The sequence below is a fragment of the Pseudophryne corroboree genome, chromosome 4, assembly GCF_028390025.1.
Source record: "Pseudophryne corroboree isolate aPseCor3 chromosome 4, aPseCor3.hap2, whole genome shotgun sequence".
NCBI classification, from domain to species: Eukaryota; Metazoa; Chordata; class Amphibia; order Anura; family Myobatrachidae; genus Pseudophryne; species Pseudophryne corroboree.
This window is the reverse complement of record NC_086447.1, coordinates 665775322-665796894: the sequence shown is the minus strand read 5'-3', so window position 1 is coordinate 665796894 and position 21573 is coordinate 665775322. Positions and strand designations below refer to the sequence as shown.

Sequence of the window (21573 nt, the reverse complement as noted above, 5' to 3'; positions counted from 1 at the left end):
ATCCAGTCCTGCTCAAGCCGGTTGTTCCTGTCCTCAGTGGTCCTGTACTCAGAGATTTGTCATCTTTTCCTGGAGTCTGACTGAGCACCTTTAACATCCTGTGGTGTTCGTGAGTCACGGCGCAGCCGTGTGTTGCGGCTTGTCCGCTTACTGTTTATTATTTAGTATATTTGTGTCCTGGAGCTTTTGCGGAGGATTCCGCTCTCCCTGATCCACTCTGGTATCCAGCGGTGCTGGATAGGAGTAACGGATCAGTGGATCTTTGGTTGTCCTTTTCCCTGGCGGCTAGTCCGCACATACCTTTTTGATTTAGTTAATTAGCTTGTAACCCTTGGCCTGGTTGCTTAGTCAGAGGGCCCCTTGTTATCACCCTGTCTCGGATTTCCCTTTGTCTCCCATTAAGACCTGAGGGGGCATCGGTGTTGGGCAGACATAATCCGCCCTTCGAACGCGGCTGCCATGGGCTCAAGCAACCATAGTCTCGCAGGGGATTTCTGATAACACGGGCGAGACAACGGAGTTAGGGCGCCAGGGGTTACTAGGCTTTCCTGCTCCCACAACCAGCATATCTTCCCAGTACTCTGACCTCAGCCATACGATCTCCTCTGGTCTGGAGTACGGGAATCATAACATTATCATCAGCCATACCACAAAAAAGAAATAAAACTTTTTTTTTTCTTTTTTGGCCCAGTCCAGTGTCTAGTCTAGAATCCAGTCCTGTCTAGATTTCAGTGTGTTAGAATCCAGTCCGGTGTTAGAATCCAGTCCGGTGTTAGAATCCAGTCCGGTGTTAGAATCCAGTCCGGTGTTAGAATCCAGTCTTGTCTAGAATCCAGTCCGGTGTTTAGAATCCAGTCCGGTGTTTAGAATCCAGTCCGGTGTTTAGAATCCAGTCCGGTGTTTAGAATCCAGTCCGGTGTTAAAAAAAATAAAAGGTCTTGTTTTGTTTAGCAAAATTTAGTCTTGCCTTGTCTTGCCTTGTCTTGCCTTGTCTTGCCTTGCCTTGCCTTGCCTTGCCTTGTCTTGTCTTGTCTAGTTTTAAATCCTCCTATGTCTACTATGCAAGCCCTGCAGGCATCTCTCGCAGCCCTGAACTCTGTATTCAGTGCTTTGAGACCAGAGCGACTAGAAGTTTTGCAGCAATCCCTAAAGCAACTGCAAAACCTTCTGACTAAAATCTTGCTTATTTTGCCAGAAGTCATTGAGAGTACATCTATCTCTAAAGAGACTCTTGTTCACAGTATGGTGACAAGAGAATCCTCTAGTTTAATTGAAGAGAAAAAGTTTAAAAGTTTTCTGCGGCCCAGGCTCTCAGAAGAGGAGCGTCTGCGTCGCAGAAACTTAAACTTATGCCTATATTGTGGGGGTTTAGGCCATTATCTGCAGACCTGTGAGTTGCGCAAGCCAAAGTGTGGTGACGAGTCTTGCCCTCTGGCCAAGTTGAGTCATGATACAAGACCTACTCCTGTCTCTACTGTGGCAGAGGTACTTGTCACACAACCCACACAAAAAAGCTCTCTGTCCTATAATTGGGGTCCTTGGGCAAGGGAGCCCCATTATAGATTCAGGAATCAAAAGAGAATGTCTCTCTCCTCTCTTGAGGTTCCTGTGGAAGCGGAGTTGCAAGTCCCTGGAGTGGTGCCCGTAGCCCAGGGTCCTGGAGTGGTGCCCGTAGCCCAGGGTCCTGGAGTGGTGCCCGTAGCCCAGGGTCCTGGAGTGGTGCCCGTAGCCCAGGGTCCTGGAGTGGTGCCCGTAGCCCAGGGTCCTGGAGTGGTGCCCGTAGCCCAGGGTCCTGGAGTGGTGCCCGTAGCCCAGGGTCCTGGAGTGGTGCCCGTAGCCCAGGGTCCTGGAGTGGTGCCCGTAGCCCAGAGTGCTGGAGCGGTACCCGATGCCCAGAGTGCTGGAGCGGTACCCGATGCCCAGAGTGCTGGAGCGGTACCCGATGCCCAGAGTGCTGGAGCGGTACCCGATGCCCAGAGTGCTGGAGCGGTACCCGATGCCCAGAGTGCTGGAGCGGTACCCGATGCCCAAGCTTATAGAGGGACATCAAATATTGTACCTCAGGTTTCCATACCAGAAGGGGTCTCAGAAGCTGTTACCCCAGGTAGGGACTTGAGGAGCGCAACCTCAGAAAGGGTATCTAAAACCATAGTTCTTGAAGGGAACTCGAGAAGCAAAACCCCAGAAGGGATCTTTGAAGTAATATCCCCAAGTGGGGTCTCGAGAGACGCAGCCCCAAAGAAGGGTCTAGAAGTCGCTTCCCCAGGAAAGAACTTAAGAAGCATAGCATTAGTGGAGGATCTGAACGTTATTGCTTCAGCAAAAGTCCCGGAAGTCATAGTCCCGGGAGAACTTTAGATTATTATCGACTCAGAGAGGGAGGCCGATGGCCCGATCCCAGTCAGGGAGGCCAACGACCCGGTCCCAGTAAAAGAATCCGAGGTGCTGGCCCCAGCGGGGTTCCCGGAGGCCACTGCCCCAGCGGGGTTCCCGGAGGCCACTGCCCCAGCGGGGTTCCCGGAGGCCACTGCCCCAGCGGGGTTCCCGGAGGCCACTGCCCCAGCGGGGTTCCCAGAGGCCACTGCCCCAGCGGGGTTCCCGGAGGCCACTGCCCCGGGTGGGGTTCAGAAAGTCACTGCCCCGGGTGGGGTTCAGAAAGTCACTGCCCCGGGTGGGGTTCAGAAAGTCACTGCCCCGGGTGGGGTTCAGAAAGTCACTGCCCCGGGTGGGGTTCAGAAAGTCACTGCCCCGGGTGGGGTTCAGAAAGTCACTGCCCCGGGTGGGGTTCAGAAAGTCTCAGCCCCGGGTGGGGTTCAGAGAGTCTCAGCCCCGGGTGGGGTTCAGAGAGTCTCAGCCTCGAGTAAGGTCAATAGTGACCAGGTCCTAGCAAAGCACTCCAGTCAGTCAGATGAGAAGGAAACAGATCCTGACTCTGATATCTCAACATCCATAATCTTTGATGGGGACTTAGCCCAATTTCTGGCGCTTTACAAACACTATTACATTATTATGTTGTCTAGACCATTTCTGGGCATCACTCCAGAGAACCTTGTGCTCTATCTTATTTATTCTTTTAGAGGAGAGCCTTTTGAGTGGGCGATCAGCCTAATGAAAGCTGAAGATCCCATTCTTCAGGATCCCCCAGCATTCAGTGATGCAATTATTAAAAGATATGGTTCCAAAGAAATTGGTTCAGGTTCCTCTAAGTCACCCGTCTTGTCTGCTGAGAGTCCACAAAATACTGTAAACTCGGCACAGGAGTCTCAGCCCGTTGTTGTGACTGCAGGATGTGCTTTTCTGACTACTTCTTCTAATAATAGTACTTTACCAGAAAGTTCAGCTCCCAAGGGTAAGAGACCTGTCTCTGATTTGAACGCAGCCTTGCTGGGTGGTACCATCAGTTCAGACAATGTTTGGGGAATTACCTTGGTCAGACCTAAAGAGCTTTGTAAAAAGAAGAAGAAGAAAAAGAAATAATTTTTTGACTCTTGCCTTGATAAAAAAAAAAAAAAGATTTTTTTTCTCCCTTGTCTTGTGTCCAGTGGCCACCATCAAGGGGAGGGCACTGTTACAAGCTGTGGTTGCAGCTTGTTTCTGTTTTCGTGTCTGTTAGACCAATGTGTCAGGTTTTTTTTTGTATCCCTTGTTCTGGATAGTCTGAATTTTGGGGTCTTTTGACCCCTCCTCAAGGGGGGGGGTACTGTTATGAGCTACGGCTGTGGCTCATTCCTGTTTTGCAGTTTTGTTCTGTATTTCATGTTATACTTCTGTTTATGTTCCCCGTGGGTGTCATGGGGTGCTCGGAGCTCACCCTTAAGGAGGGGATACTGTTATGAACCACAGGTAGTGGTTCATTCCTATTTTATGTTTATTTAGTTGTCTTGCATGCCAGGATTTCCCATTGCTCTGTTTTGGATTACTCTTGTCTGCTGCCGCTGGTGAGTCTGTGCAATTGCAGCTTGTTCCCATGTGTTCAGCCTCATCTGGCTGCTGATTGCATCTTGTCAGCTTAGTCGTGCAGCAGGCCAGCTGCAAGAGATAATTAATTAGGCCTCTCTGATATATGCTGGCTCACTGCAGTTAGCAGATGCTGATGATATTCCTTGGTTTGCAGTCTGCTTTAAGTTTGAGCTGGTTCCTGTCAGTCCCTGTGTGGATTCCTGTGTCAGTCCCTGTGTGGATTCCTGTGTCAGTCCCTGTGTCTGATCCCGTGTCCTACCCTGAGTTCCAGTGGATTCTGCCTGTCCTCCAGTTCTGATAGTCGGTGTCGGCAGCTTCCTGTTTGCCTATGTCAGTTGCAGAAAGTATCCAGTCCTGCTCAAGCCGGTTGTTCCTGTCCTCAGTGGTCCTGTACTCAGAGATTTGTCATCTTTTCCTGGAGTCTGACTGAGCACCTTTAACATCCTGTGGTGTTCGTGAGTCACGGCGCAGCCGTGTGTTGCGGCTTGTCCGCTTACTGTTTATTATTTAGTATATTTGTGTCCTGGAGCTTTTGCGGAGGATTCCGCTCTCCCTGATCCACTCTGGTATCCAGCGGTGCTGGATAGGAGTAACGGATCAGTGGATCTTTGGTTGTCCTTTTCCCTGGCGGCTAGTCCGCACATACCTTTTTCATTTAGTTAATTAGCTTGTAACCCTTGGCCTGGTTGCTTAGTCAGAGGGCCCCTTGTTATCACCCTGTCTCGGATTTCCCTTTGTCTCCCATTAAGACCTGAGGGGGCATCGGTGTTGGGCAGACATAATCCGCCCTTCGAACGCGGCTGCCATGGGCTCAAGCAACCATAGTCTCGCAGGGGATTTCTGATAACACGGGCGAGACAACGGAGTTAGGGCGCCAGGGGTTACTAGGCTTTCCTGCTCCCACAACCAGCATATCTTCCCAGTACTCTGACCTCAGCCATACGATCTCCTCTGGTCTGGAGTACGGGAATCATAACACCAGGCCATATTCCTCCCACGGACAACAGGTGTCTCCCCGGGTGCCTGACTTAAACAAACCACCTCACCATCAGAATCCTCCTTGTCAATTTCCTCCCCAGCGCCAGCAACACCCATATCCTCCTCATCCTGGTGTACTTCAACACTGACATCTTCAATCTGACTATCAGGAACTGGACTGCGGGTGCTCCTTCCAGCACTTGCAGGGGGCGTGCAAATGGTGGAAGGCGCATGCTCTTCACGTCCAGTGTTGGGAAGGTCAGGCATCGCAACCGACACAATTGGACTCTCCTTGTGGATTTGTGATTTCGAAGAATGCACAGTTCTTTGCTGTGCTTTTGCCAGCTTAAGTCTTTTCATTTTTCTAGCGAGAGGCTGAGTGCTTCCATCCTCATGTGAAGCTGAACCACTAGCCATGAACATAGGCCAGGGCCTCAGCCGTTCCTTGCCACTCCGTGTGGTAAATGGCATATTGGCAAGTTTACGCTTCTCCTCCGACGATTTTATTTTAGATTTTTGAGTCCTTTTTTTACTGATATTTTGTGTTTTGGATTTTACATGCTCTGTACTATGACATTGGGCATCGGCCTTGGCAGACGACGTTGATGGAATTTCATCGTCTCGGCCATGACTAGTGGCAGCAGCTTCAGCACGAGGTGGAAGTGGATCTTGATCTTTCCCTATTTTTGGAACCTCAACATTTTTGTTCTCCATACTTTAATAGGCACAACTAAAAGGCACCTCAGGTAAACAATGGAGATGGATGGATACTAGTATACTTATGGATGACGAGTGACTGACGACACAGAGGTAGCTACAGCCGTGGACTACCGTACTGCGTCTGCTAGTATAGAGATGATAATGATATAAAAAATATATATATATCACTACTGCAGGTATATATAATATAATGACGGACCTGCTGGACACTGTCAGCAGACTCCTAATCTACTAGTATGAAGAAGATAGAAAAAAAAACCCCACCACAGGTAGGTATACAATTATGGACGAGCACTGACGACACAGAGGTAGCTACAGCCGTGGACTACCGTACTGCGTCTGCTAGTATAGAGATGATAATGATATAAAAAATATATATATATCACTACTGCAGGTATATATAATATAATGACGGACCTGCTGGACACTGTCAGCAGACTCCTAAACTACTAGTATGAAGAAGATAGAAAAAAAAAACCCACCACAGGTAGGTATACAATTATGGACGAGCACTGACGACACAGAGGTAGCTACAGCCGTGGACTACCGTACTGCGTCTGCTAGTATAGAGATGATAATGATATAAAAAATATATATATATCACTACTGCAGGTATATATAATATAATGACGGACCTGCTGGACACTGTCAGCAGACTCCTAAACTACCAGTATGAAGAAGATAGAAAAAAAAACCCCACCACAGGTAGGTATACAATTATGGACGAGCACTGACGACACAGAGGTAGCTACAGCCGTGGACTACCGTACTGCGTCTGCTAGTATAGAGATGATAATGATATAAAAAATATATATATATCACTACTGCAGGTATATATAATATAATGACGGACCTGCTGGACACTGTCAGCAGACTCCTAAACTACTAGTATGAAGAAGATAGAAAAAAAAAACCCACCACAGGTAAGTATACAATTATGGACGAGCACTGACGACACAGAGGTAGCTACAGCCGTGGACTACCGTACTGCGTCTGCTAGTATAGAGATGATAATGATATAAAAAATATATATATCACTACTGCAGGTATATATAATATAATGACGGACCTGCTGGACACTGTCAGCAGACTCCTAAACTACTAGTATGAAGAAGATAGAAAAAAAAACCCCACCACAGGTAGGTATACAATTATGGACGAGCACTGACGACACAGAGGTAGCTACAGCCGTGGACTACCGTACTGCGTCTGCTAGTATAGAGATGATAATGATATAAAAAATATATATATATCACTACTGCAGGTATATATAATATAATGACGGACCTGCTGGACACTGTCAGCAGACTCCTAATCTACTAGTATGAAGAAGATAGAAAAAAAAACCCCACCACAGGTAGGTATACAATTATGGACGAGCACTGACGACACAGAGGTAGCTACAGCCGTGGACTACCGTACTGCGTCTGCTAGTATAGAGATGATAATGATATAAAAAATATATATATATCACTACTGCAGGTATATATAATATAATGACGGACCTGCTGGACACTGTCAGCAGACTCCTAATCTACTAGTATGAAGAAGATAGAAAAAAAAACCCCACCACAGGTAGGTATACAATTATGGACGAGCACTGACGACACAGAGGTAGCTACAGCCGTGGACTACCGTACTGCGTCTGCTAGTATAGAGATGATAATGATATAAAAAATATATATATATCACTACTGCAGGTATATATAATATAATGACGGACCTGCTGGACACTGTCAGCAGACTCCTAAACTACTAGTATGAAGAAGATAGAAAAATAAACCCCACCACAGGTAGGTATACAATTATGGACGAGCACTGACGACACAGAGGTAGCCACAGCCGTGGACTACCGTACTGCGTCTGCTAATATAGAGATGATAAAGATGATAGAGATGAACAAAAAAAATATAACACTACTGCAGGTAAATATTTATATAATATAATGAATGACGGACCTGCTGGACACTGTCAGCAGAATGCGTTTATAGAATAAATAAAAAAAAACACCACAGGAGTGTTTAACTTTTTCAGGCAGACAATATACTGGTGGTCACTGGTCAGTCACACTGGCAGCAAAAGTGTGCACTGTACTCCTGCTATAACTGCACCCCAGTCTCCCCCACAATTCAGCTGTGTGAGCAGTGAGCACTCAGCACAGTCAGATATACATAGATGATATTATCATGCAGCACACTGAGGCTGAGCACAGATATGGTATGTGACTGTGTATCGTTTTTTTTCAGGCAGAGAACGGATTATATTAAATAATAAATAAAACTGGTGGTGGTCACTAGTAACTATCAGCAAAACTCTGCACTCTGAGTACTCCTAATGCTCCCCAAAATTACTAAGTTAGTAGTAAATCAACTCAAGTGTCTCTATCTATTCTAACGGAGAGGACGCCAGCCACGTCCTCTCCCTATCAATCTCAATGCACGTGTGAAAAATGGCGGCGACGCGCGGCTCCTTATATAGAATCCGAGTCTCGCGATAGAATACGAGCCTCGCGAGAATCCGACAGCGGGATGATGACGTTCGGGCGCGCTCGGGTTAACCGAGCAAGGCGGGAAGATCCGAGTCTGCCTCGGACCCGTGTAAAAAGGCTGAAGTTCGGGGGGGTTCGGATTCCGAGGAACCGAACCCGCTCATCTCTAGTTACAGGCTGTGTTTGCAAAATGCCAGGGGCAGGTTGGTTGGTACTTTTTCTCCCTCCACTTTATCTCTCTCCAAGGCTTAGTACATACAGTAGACCTTTATCTCCATCCACTTTACCTCTCTCCAAGGCTTAGTACATAGACCCCAAATGGACAGATGTTCTAAGCCTTGAAGAGCGAAAAGTAAAGTGGAGAGAGATAAATGTGATGGTGCGCCTATGGTGGACTTTCCACAATCATTAGCTAGTACGCAAGTGAAAGGTTTAACTTACTTTATAAAACCTAAAAGTAGATAAAGAGAATCAAATCAAACAAATGAAACAAAAAATTAGATGTGCTCATTTTTTATTGAGGAAAGTAATCCAATATCACATCTGTGAGAGGCAAAAGTATGTGAACCTTTGCTTTCACTGCCTGCTATGACCCCCTTGTCCCCCTTGTACAACAATAACTGCATGTAAACATTTCTGGTAATTGTTGGTTAGTCCTGAACATCGGCTTGGAGGAATTTTACCCCATTCCTTTGTATAAATCAGCTTCAACTCTGTTACGTTGGTGGGTTTCCTCCAATGAACTGCTCGCTTCAGGTCATTCCACAACATTTCGATTGGATTAATGTCAGGACTTTGACTTGGAAATTCCCAAACTTTAAATGTATTCTTCTTTAACCATTCTTTGGTTGAATGACTTTTGTGCTTTGGGTTGTTGTCTTGCTGCATGACCCACGTTCTCTTGAGATGCAGCTCATGGATAGATGTCCTGACATTTTCCTTTAGAATATTCTGGTATAATTTAGAATTAATTGTCCCATAAATTATGGGAAATTGTCCTGGGCCAGATGAAGCAAAACAGGCCCAAACCATGTTTCACGGATGATATGAGGTTTTTATGATGGAATGCAGTCTTTTCCTTTCTAAAAAAAAAAACATAACGCTCACATTTAAACCAAAAAAACTATATTTTGGACTCATCTGTCCACAAAACATTGTTCCAATAGTCTTCTGGCTTGTCCAGGTGATATTTAGTAAACTTCAAACAAGCAGAAATGGCCCTCATTCCGAGTTGATCGCTTGCTAGATGCTTTTAGCAGCAATGCAAACGCTAAGCCGCCGCCCTTCAGCTTAGCAGAAGTGCGAACGAAAGGTTAGCAGAATAGTGCTGACAGTTTTTCAAGCAGTTTCAGAGTAGCTGCAAACCTACTCCTTCCTTGCGATCACTTCAGACTGTTTGGTTCCTGGTTTGATTTCACAAACATGCCCTGCGTTTGGCCAGCCACTCCTCCGTTTCCCCAGGCACGCCTGCGTTTTACCTGACACGCCTGTGTTTTTTAGCACACTCCCGGAAAACAGTCAGTTATCACCCAGAAACACCCACTTCCTGTCAATCAATCACCAATCAGCAGAGCGACTGAAAAGCGTCACTCGACCTTGTGTAAAACTGCATAGTTTTTTGTGAAATGCCAATTTTTAGCCAGCTAGCGATCAACTCGGAATGACCTACAATGTTCTTTTTGGAGAGCAGCTGTTTTCTCTTTGCAATCCTGCCATGCACATCATTTTTGTTCAGTGTCCTCCAGATAAACATTAACATTAGCTAACGTGAAAAAGACCTTCAGTTGCTTAGAGGTTACCTTGGGTTCTTTTGTGACCTTGCTAACTATTAGACGCTTTGCTCTTGGCTTGATATTTGTTGGTCGACTACTTCTGTGGAGGGTAATAATGGGCTGGAATTTATTCCATTTGTAGAACACAATGGGGGTCATTCTGACCCGATCGCTCGCTGCAGTTTATCGCAGCGCAGCAATCGGGTGGGAACTGCGCATGCGCCGGCGCCATAGTTCCCTACCAATCGCCTCTGCCTGATTGACAGGCAGAGGCGGTCGCTGGGCGGGAGGGGGCGGCACGGCGGCATTTGGCCGCCGTTATGGGGGCATGGTCCGGCCAACGCAGGCATGGCCGGACCGTGCGGGGTGCGGGCCGCAGCAGCTGCGTGACTTCACACGCAGCCGCTGCGCGACCAGTCGCAGCGATGATCAACTCCTTGCCAGCCGCAAGAGCTGCGCTGGCCGGGAGTTACTCCACAAGTATAAAAGCATTGTTGCTGTGCGATGCTTTTGTACTTGTGCAGGGGGGGGGCGGACAGACATGCGGGGCGGACTAGCCCTGTGCTGGGCGTCCCCCCCCATGTCAGGGAAGATGATCGTAGCTGTGCTAAATTTAGCACAGCTACGATCAACTCGGAATGACCGCCAATACAGTATGTCTAACTGTTGATTGGTGCGGTACAAACTCTTTAGAAATGGTTGTGTAACCCTTGCCAGCTTGTTGAGTATCAACAATTCTTCTGAGGTCCTTAGAAATCTGCTTTGTTTGTGGCATCGTACACTTCCACAAACATCTGTTGTCCACAAACATCTACTGTGATCATCAGACTTTGATAGATCCCTGTCCTTTTAAAAAGACAGGTTGTCCACTCACACCTGATTGTTATCCCATAGACTGAAAATACCTGACTCTAATTTCACTTTCAAAATATCTGTTAGGCCTAAATGTTCCAATACGTTTGACACTCACAGTTATGTGATAATGGTTCATTTTCTTCAATAAAAAAATTAGCATGTCTCATTTATGTTTTGTCTCATTTGTTTGATTTGGCTCTCTTTATCTACCTTTAGGACTTGTGTGAAAATCTGAGGTAGTTTTAAGCAAAATTTTAGAAAATTCTGAAGGGATCACAAACTTTTAAGTACCACTGTATTATTGCTCCCAGGGCCGTAACTACGTGTGTGCCAAGTGGGCTTGGCACACAGCGCAGTTGCCCTGAGGGCGCACGGCCAGCGGCATGTAATGAGTCAAATTGACTCATTACATGCCGCCTCTGAAGTCTGCGCCGTGCGCCGCCGCGGCGCTGTGGAGGAGAGCTACAGCGCCGGGCAGGTGAGAAGGAGGAGGAGGGAGGGGGACTGGAGCCGCAGCAGCGCTATTTCATTGGTAGTAAGCGCCGCTGCAGCATCCCCCTCTCCTTCCGTATTGGCTGCCCGGCGCTGCTGTGGATGCTGGGATGCGGTTCCTCCATCCCAGCATCCACAGCAGCGCCGGGCAGCCAATACGGAAGGAGAGGGGGATGCTGCAGCGGCGCTTACTACCAATGAAATAGCGCTGCTGCGGCTCCAGTCCCCCTCCCTCCTCCTCCTTCTCACCTGCCTGCACCGAGGGAGCTGCACGAGGAGCCTGTCAGCGGGGAGATGGTAAGTATCTCTTTCTCTCTCTCGCGCTCTCTCTCTCTCTCTCTCAGGGGGACACCGTCTGCCATAATGTGTAAAAAGGGGGCCTGGCTGCCGCAATGTGTAAAAAGGGGGACTGGCTGCCGCAATGTGTAAAAAGGGGGCCTGGCTGCCGCATTGTGTAAAAAGGGGGCCTGGCTGCCGCAATGTGTAAAAAGGGGGACTGGCTGCCGCAATGTGTAAAAATGGGGACTGGCTGCCGCAATGCGTAAAAAGGGGGACTGGCTGCCGTAATGTGTAAAAAGGGGGACTGGCTGCCGCAATGTGTATAAAGGGGGACACCGTCTGCCATAATGTGTAAAAAGGGGTCCTGGCTGCCGCAATGTGTAAAAAGGGGGACTGGCTGCCGCAATGTATAAAAAGGGGGCCTGGCTGCCGCAATGTGTAAAAAGGGGGCCTGGCTGCCGCAATGTGTAAAAAGGGGCACTGGGTGCTGCAATGTGTAAAAATAGGGACTGGCTGCCGCAATGTGTAAAAAGGGGGACTGGCTGCCGTAATGTGTAAAAAGGGGGACTGGCTGCAGCAATGTGTATAAAGGGGGACACCGTCTGCCGTAATGTGTAAAAACGGGGACGCTGTCTGCTGTAATGTGTAAAAGGGACGCTGTCTGCCGTAATGTTAAAAAAGGGGACGCTGTCTGCTGTAATGTGTAAAAAAAGGGGACGCTGTCTGCCGCAATGTGTATAAAGGGGGACTGGGTGCCGCAATGTGTTAAAAGGGAGACTGTCTGCTGTAATGTGTAAAAAGGGGGACGCTGTCTGCTGTAATGTATAAAAGGGGCTCTACCTGGTGTAGTGGCGCTACTGTGCAGCGTAATTTGAATAATGTAGACTACTGTGCACCGTAGTATGAATTGCTATTATTTTGTGGTCACGCCCCTTCCCCATGAAGCCACTCCCCTATATATTTTCTGCGCGCCTACGGTGCGCACTGCCCCTATCTTACATGGGGGGGCGTCAATGTCGTTTCTTGCACACAGCGCTAAAATGCCTAGTTACGGCACTGATTGCTCCCATAACTCCACCAACATAAACAAGACTCAAAACACGACTATTGTCTCATGGACACCTGCATGCCTTTGATATGTCATATAATACAGAAAGAAACTGTGGAAAAAATATTGCTTATTCTCCAAAGATATTCTAAAATGACCTGTACAGTGTTGGTACCACTCAAAAAAGATAATAAACAAATGGATTACTGTGACATTTGAAATGAATTGCTTTCTTGCATTAGCATCATACAGTACATGTCTTTAATCGTCTAAGCAGTCATTCACACTATTTAAATGGAGAAAAATAGTCACTCTGCTGTTTGGTGTCATTGTGTGCACAACACTGAACATGGGCCCTCATTCCGAGTTGTTCGCTCGGTATTTTTCATCGCATCGCAGTGAAAATCCGCTTAGTACGCATGCGCAATGTTCGCACTGCGACTGCGCCAAGTAACTTTACTATGATGAAAGTATTTTTACTCACGGCTTTTTCTTCGCTCCGGCGATCGTAATGTGATTGACAGGAAATGGGTGTTACTGGGCGGAAACACGGCGTTTCAGGGGCGTGTGGCTGAAAACGCTACCGTTTCCGGAAAAAACGCAGGAGTGGCCGGGGAAACGGTGGGAGTGCCTGGGCGAACGCTGGGTGTGTTTGTGACGTCAACCAGGAACGACAAGCACTGAACTGATCGCACAGGCAGAGTAAGTCTGGAGCTACTCTGAAACTGCTAAGTAGTTAGTAATCGCAATATTGCGAATACATCGGTCGCAATTTTAAGAAGCTAAGATTCACTCCCAGTAGGCGGCGGCTTAGCGTGTGTAACTCTGCTAAATTCGCCTTGCGACCGATCAACTCGGAATGAGGGCCATGATGGACCAGAGAAAGCAGAGAGTTGTCTGAGATCAGAAAGAAAATTATAGACAAGCATGTTAAAGATAATGGCTATAAGATCAAGCAGCCTGATGATCTTCTGACTACATTGGCAAATATTGTTAAAAAGCTTAAAATTGATTGGAATGTAGAAAAACTCCCTGGACGTGGCTACAAGAGGAAACTCAACCACAGATTAAACAGAAGGATGGTGAGAATGGTAGAAAAAAAGCCAAGGAAAACTTCCAAGTAGACAGGGACGTGCAGTCAGGTTAGGCAGGAGAGGCAGAGCATCCTCTGTAATACCCGTCATATTCCTAAAATGTAAAATGTAATATAAAAACAATTACAATAAAAAAAAAAATAGGATTTTGATAAACTACCAGTAAATCCTTTTCTCCTAGTCCGTAGAGGATGCTGGGGACGACATCAAGACCATGGGGTATAGACGGGATCCGCAGGAGACATGGGCACTCTAAAGACTTTTCATTAGGTGTGAACTGGCTCCTCCCTCTATGCCCCTCCTCCAGACCTCAGTTGTAGGAACTGTGCCCAGGGAGACTGACATTTCGAGAAAAGGAATTACTTAACTAGTGGTGAGACATCTACCAACTCACACCCTCAACCATGCCGCACACATGGCATTCAACATAACACACGCAAACAGGCATGAACTAATTGCAGCAACATGCTGAAACCAAGAATAACACAACTTGTGTAACTGTAGTAACTAAACTGCAGGTAAAGTACGCACTGGGACGGGCGCCCAGCATCCTCTACGGACTAGGAGGATTTACCGGTAGGTTATCAAAATCCTATTTTCTCATACGTCCTAGAGGATGCTGGGGATGACATCAAGACCATGGGGTCTATATCAAAGCTCCAGTACGGGCGGGAGAGTGCGGATGACCCTGCAGCACCGATTGACCAAACTTTAGGTCCTCATCGGCCAAAGTGTCAAACTTGTAAAATTTTGCAAATGTGTTTGACCCTGACCAAGTAGCTGCTCGGCAATGTTGTAATGCCGAGACCCCCCAGGCAGCCGCCCAGGAGGAGCCCACCTTCCTAGTAGAATGGGCCTTCACCGACATCGGTAACGGCAATCCAACCGTAGAATGAACATGTTGACTCGTACCTCTGAACCAGCGTGCAATAGTCTGCTTGGAAGCAGGACACCCAATCTTGTTGGGAGCATACAGGACAAACAAAACCTCTGTTTTCCGTATTCGAGCTGTTCTAGCGACATAAATCTTCAAAGCTCTAACCACATCTAGAGACTTTGAGTCAGCGAACGTGTCAGTAGCAACTGGCACCACAATAGATTGGTTTATGTGGAAAGAGGAAACCTCCTTTGGAAGAAAATGTTGACGAATTCTCAACTCTGCCCTATCTTCATGGAAGATTAGGTAAGGGCTCTTGTGGGACAAGGCCCCCAATTCAGACACCCGCTTTGCGAATGCCAATGCCAAAAGCGTCACCACTTTCCAAGTGAGAAACTTCAACTCTATTTCTTGTAGAGGCTCAAACCAACCCGACTGAAGGAACTGCAACACCACATTAAGGTCCCATGGTGCAACTGGAGGCACAAATGGAGGCTGGATGTGCAGAACCCCTCTCACGAACGCCTGAACTTCTGGAAAGGAGGCCAATTGTTTTTGAAAGAAAACTTATACGGCCGAAATCTGGACCTTGATTGACCCCAATCTAAGGCCCGCATCCAAACCAGCCTGCAGAAAATGGAGAAAACGTCCCAACTCAAACTCTTCCGTAGGAGCCTTCTTGGATTCACGCCAAGACACATATTTTCTCCAAATACGGTGGTAATGTTTCGACGTTACTCCTTTCCTGGCCTGAATAAGAGTGGGGATGACTTCCTTGGGAATACCTTTTCGGGCTAGGATCCGACGCTCAACAGCCATGCCGTCAAACGTAGCCGCGGTAAGTCTTGATACACACACGGCCCCTGCTGTAGTAGGTCCTCTCGAGGAGGAAGAGGCTGAGGATCTTCTATGAGCAACTCCTGAAGATCTAGATACCAAGCCCTCCTTGGCCAGTCTGGGGCAATGAAGATTGCTCAAACTCTTGTTCATATTATTTTGAGAACTTTTGGAATCAGTGGAAGTGGAAGGAAAACATATACCGACCGAAACACCCACTGAGTCACAGTGTATCCACTGCCATTGCTTGAGGGTCTCTCGACCTGGAACAATATCTCTGAAGCCTCTTGTTTAGACGAGATGCCATCATGTCTACTTGAGAAACTCCCCAAAGACTCATCACCTCTGCGAAGACTTCTTGGTGGAGGCCCCACTCTCCTGGATGGAGATCGTGTCTGCTGAGGAAGTCTTCTTCCCAGTTGTCCACTCCCGGAATGAAAATTGCTGACAGAGCTCTAACATGTCTTTCTGCCCAGAAGAGAATCCTTGTCACCTCTGCCATTGCCGCTCTGCTTATCGTTCCGCCTTGCCTGTTTATGTATGCGACTGCTGTTACATTGTCCGACTGGATCTGCACGGGATCTTGAAGAAGATGTACCTCTTGTAGAAGGCCGTTGTAATGGCTCTCAATTCCAGAACGTTTATGTGAAGGCAGGCTTCCTGACTTGACCATTTTCCTTGGAAGCTTTCCCCCTGTGTGACAGCTCTCCAGCCTCGGAGACTTGCATCTGTGGTTATTAGCACCCAGTCGTGAATTCCAAACCTGCGTCCCTCTAGTAGGTGAGAACTGTGTAGCCACCACAGGAGCGAAATCCTGGCTTTGGGGGACGGGATTATTTTCCGGTGTATGTGTAGGTGGCATCCGGACCACTTGTCCAACAGGTCCCACTGGAATACTCTGGCATGAAATCGGCCAAACTGTATGGCATCGTAGGCTGCTACCATTTTCCCCAACAACCGAATGCATTGATGGATCAACACACTTGTTGGTTTCAATATTTGTTTGACCATTTTCTGGATTTCCAGAGTCTTTTCCACTGGAAGAAATACTCTCCGTACTTCTGTGTCCAGAATCATCCCTAAAAAGGACAATATTGTCGTTGGTTCCAACTGCGACTTTGGAAAATTCATGATCCAACCGTGTTGTTGGAGTATTGACAGGGAGAGTGCGATGTTCTGCACCAACTGTTCCCTGGATCTCGCTTTTATCAGGAGATCGTCCAGATAAGGAATTATATTGACTCGAAGAAGGACCATCATCTCCGCCATCACCTTGGTGAATACCCTCGGTGCCGTGGAGAGTCCGAACGGCAACGTCTGAAACTGGTAATGGCAATCCTGTACTGCGAATCTCAGATAAGCTTGGTGAGGAGGATAAATGGGAACATGCAAGTAAGCATCTTTTATGTCTACTGACACCATGAAGTCCCCTCTTCCAGACTGGAAATCACTACCCTCAGGGATTCCATCTTGAACTTGAACCTTTTCAGGTAGAGATTCAGATTTTCAGGTTTAAAATCGGTCTGACCAAGCTGTCCGGCCTCGGAACTACGAAGAGGCTTGAATAAAAAAACCTTCTCCTTACTGTGCCAAGGGTACCAGGACAATGACCTGATCCTGACATAATTTTTGAATTGCCGTTGTTACTGCCTCTCTTCCCGGAAGAGAAGCTGGCAAGGTCGATTTGAAAAATCGTCATGGGGGGACGTCTTGAAACTCTAGTTTGTACCCATGGGACACTATTTGTAAGACCCATTGGTTTAGACCAGATTGAATCCAGATTTGGCTGAAAAGTTTCAGACGTGCTCCCACCCGAGCGGACTCCCGCAAGGTAGCCCCAGCGTTATGCTGCAGATTTGGCAGAAGCAGGGGTGGACTTCTGCTCCTGCGATCCGGGAGATGCTGCAGATTTCTTTCCTTTTCCCCTTCCCCTACCTGCAAAAAAAGGGGAGACCTTTGGCCTTTTTGTATTTGTTGGGCTGAAAGGACTGTATGTGAGAGTGATGTGTCTTTTTCGCCGGTGTAGGAGCATAAGGCAAGAATGTCGACTTACCTGCGGTAGCCGCCGAGACTAACGCATCCAGCCCATCACCAAACAAGGCCTCACCTTTATACGAGAGAGCCTTAATATTTTATTTTGGAATCTACATCAGCATTCCACTGGCGAATCCACAACGCCCTCCGAGCCGATACTGCCATGGTAGCGGTTCTTGATCCCAAGAAACCAATATATTTCATGGATTCTAGTACGTACGCAGCAGCGTCTTTGATATGACCTAATGTTAGGAGTATCTCGTCTCCATCTATTGTGTCAATGTCTAATGACAAGTTTTCTGACCACTTTTCAATAGCACTACTCACCCACTCACAGACAATGGTAGGCCTGAGTAGTGTCCCATTGGCCACATCAATAAATCACCTCTCTCACTTGCGGTCTGTCGGCTTCTTAAGTGAAGCCATTCCAGGCGCAGGGAGAAACACTTTTTCTCTTTTATGACAGGGCCCTGTCTAAAATGCGGGGTGACTCCCACCTTTTTTGGAAAAAGGTAAGCTGCCTGAGTTCCTTTTAGGAATCTGAAATTTCTTTTCAGGTTAAATCAGACCTGAGGTGAAGGGAAAATTACATTACTTCTTTACTAAAGTAAACCCTCTCCTTGTGGTAAAAGAGGGGGCTTCGTAACTTCTAACACCTCCTTTATAGCTAAAAAATGTTTTGAATGCTTTTTTACTAACTAAGGACCTATTCCCCTGGAATCACTAGTGTCGACACAGGAATCAAAGTCCGTGTCGGTATCAGTTTGTACTACTTGTGCAAATTTGTATGTGACCCAGAAAGGTCCCTGTGGATGAAAGGCATAACTATTAAAAATCACATCTTCAACAGATTATTTTCATTTTCTGTATGAGATTCAGTCCAACCTCTTACTGATATGATTCACACTATCATTCACCCAGTCAGGCTGTTGGTGTCATATTACACCTCTGTGTCCCTAACATGTCTACTCTCCACAGAGTTCCCTGCCACAGACATGTCACACACATACAGAACACACGGCAGACACTCCGGGACTTATAGGGGGACAGACCCACAGTAAAATCTGTCAGAGGGACACAGATGGGATTTGCCAGCTCACAACCCAGCGCCAGTAACACAATGTCTGTGAACACAAAATGCCCACTGACATTCAGCACTTTTATAATGTTACTCACACAATTATATAGCACCAAATTCACTGTGGTCCCCCTGTTTTGCACCCTGATACTTGTTCAGTAGTGGAGGAGTACCAACCTTGTCTCTGCAGCCTGAGGAGAGAGAGAAAATGGCACTGACCAGTATGCTGGATGACTGAGGAGGAAGCTCAACTCTTCAATGGTGTGCTTCTCCTCAGCTTTTATGAGGTAATTTTTTATACTGGTGGGGGTAGGACTGTGCCTCAGCAACTTATGCCCCTCATTTATGCCAGTTTCCATAGGTTTCATGCTGCCCAGGGCACCCCCCCCCCACGCCCTGCACCCTGCAGTGCCTGTGTATGTGTAAGCAACATGGCGCGCTGCGCTCCCGCCAGCCGCGCGGTACCTTTAGCCGTCACTTTCTTGATTGAAGCTCTGTCTTCTAACACTCACCTGTCTTCTGACTTCTGGCTCTGTGAGGGGGGTGACGGCGTGTTGTGGGAGTGAGCATCTAGGCACGGTTAGCGTTCAGTTCCCTTCAGGAGCTAATGGTGTCCTGTCAGCCAGAAGCAGAGCCATGAAACTCTTTAGGAAGTTGGTTTCTACTTCTGCCCCCTCAGTCCCACGAAGCAGGGAGTCTGATGCCAGCAGATCTCCCTGAAAATAAAAAACCTAACATAAGTCTTTTCAGAGAAACTCAGTAGAGCTCCTTAGAGTGCATCCAGTCGACCTGGGCACATTTCTAAAACTGAGTTCTGGAGGAGGGGCAAAGAGGGAGGATCCAGTTCACACCCAATGAAAAGTCTTTAGAGTCTCCTGCAGATCCCGTCTATACCCCATGGTCTTGATGTCGTCCCCAGCATCCTCTAGGACGTATGAGAAATAATATATTTATAACTATTACAGGGTGGGTGAGGGCAGGGACACTGAGGGGGAGTTACAGGAGAGGGTGAGGGCAGAGACACTGAGGGGGGATTATAGGATGGGTGAGGGCAGGGACACTGAGGGGGAATTATAGGGAGGGTGAGGACAGGGACACTGAGGGGGAAATATAGGGTGGGTGAGGGCAGGGACACTGAGGGGGAATTATAGGGGGAGTGAGGGCAGGGACACTGAGGGGAAATTATAGGGAGGCTGAGGGCAGGGACACTGAGGGGGAATTATAGGGTGGATGGTGGCAGGGACACTGAGAGGGAATTATAGGGAGGTTGAGGGCAGGGACACTGAGGGGGAGTTATAGGGTGGGTAAGGGCAGGGACACTGAGAGGGAATTATAGGGTGGCTGGGGGCAGGGACACTGAGGGGGAATTATATGGTGGGTGATGGCAGGGACACTGAGGGGGAATTATAGGGTAGGTGAGGGGATGGACACTGAGGAAGAATTATGGGGGAGGGGTGAGGGCAGGGACATTGAGGGGGAATTATAGGGTGGGTGAGGGCAGGGTCACTGAAGGGGAATTATAGGGTGGATGAGGGCAGGGACACTAAAGGAGAATTATAGGGAGGGGTGAGGGCAGGGACACTGAGGGGGAGGGCAGGGTCACTGAAGGGGAATTATAGGGTGGGTGAGGGCAGGGACACTGAGGGGGAGTTATAGGGTGGGTGAGGGCAGAGACACTCAGGGGGAATTATAGGGTGGGTGAGGGCAAGGACACTGAGGGGGAATTATAGGGTGGATGAGGGCAGGGGGACACTAAAGGGGAATTATAGGGAGGGGTGAGGTCAGGGACACTGAGGGGGAGTTATAGAGTGGGTGAGGGCAGGGACACTGAGGGGGGTTACAGGTAGGCTAAGTATTTTAAGATGTATATAATAACAATAATTAAAAATAAAATACTTCTCCCAGTTGATTCCCTGGGGCCAAACCTGCCAAGATGCTACTGCTGTCACCCCTTAGGCTCTTCTTCTGTCCAGACTGCTCTCCTCTCCAGACTCCAAGTTTTCAGCCACTGAGCCCCGAGTCACCTCACCACTGGTCACGGTAGGGATGAGCTATGGGGAGGGGAAGGGGTCACTGAGAGCAGCTGTTTAGTCTCTGCTGCTCTGTTCCACTTCTGCCAGGGGGGAATGGGGAGAAGCTTGTTGGGCATCTGATCCTCTGCCTGGTGCAGTGCCTGCTGTGGCTGAGAGAGAGTCCCTTGACGTACATTACAGAAACTGTACTGTGGTGTACAGTACTGGCTTCCGGACTGAGCTGCTCCACTGTATATTGACAGGCAGTAGTGGAGCAGGTGCAGCATCAAACAACCTGTACTGTGTGTACATGCTGCAAAGACCTTTAACATTTTTCCCCATGCTTCCCCCGCCCCCAAACCTGCGGGTGCCCCCCTCCCACCTGCGGATGCCCCCTCTTATATTGTCAGGCAGTGCTTGCTGCTGCCCCCTTCTCTCAGCCAGCACTGATGCTTCTGATAAAATGCATCACTGAGTTTTGATCACAGACAGCACTGGCCGCAAATGGCACAGCCGGGCAGCGCCCCCTCTCAGCCGGCGCCCCTGACGAGTGCCATCCTCGCCCAACAGTAGATACGCCCCTGCTCACCAGCTTTGTGGAGCTCCATGGGGCTGTAGGGAGACGAGAGATCCTGAGGCAGCAACTGCTCTTCCTCGGTTCTACAGTCAGACGCTGAGCTTGGGGCGGTGCCACACCATGGGAGGAAGCTGCACAGAAACATAGCTTATAGAGGCATGCCTCAGTGTGGGGGCATGCCTTGTGCACTGATAGATACCTTCAATGTGTCACCTGACCAGGAAGTGCACTTTAGTGTAAAGAGACCCGAGCTCAGTCAGCAACAGCAGCAGCAGGGAGAGAAAGAAAAGACAAAATGATGCAGGTAGGAGAATCAATGGACACTGTAGCTTAGTGTAGTGAGGGGAGAGGTACAGTGAGTAGGGGTGAGACAGGCTCCCAGCGCTCAGACCTATCCCCATGTGTGCCTCTCCAGCCATTCACCTCATTGCACTTCAGTGCAAGGGTCCACCAGAACTTTTTGCGCATGCGC

General features: G+C 48.1%; 1 long non-coding RNA gene across 1 annotated transcript in view; it reads right to left on the bottom strand.

Moving 5' to 3' along the window:
• LOC134911683 (uncharacterized) overlaps window positions 1–21250 on the bottom strand; it is a 325180-nt gene extending 303930 nt beyond the window's left edge. The window contains exon 1 of the long non-coding RNA XR_010176763.1: window positions 21114–21250. This is a non-coding gene — a long non-coding RNA (uncharacterized LOC134911683). The remainder of the gene's footprint in view (window positions 1–21113) is intronic.
• Between the last annotated feature and the right edge of the window lie 323 nt (window positions 21251–21573).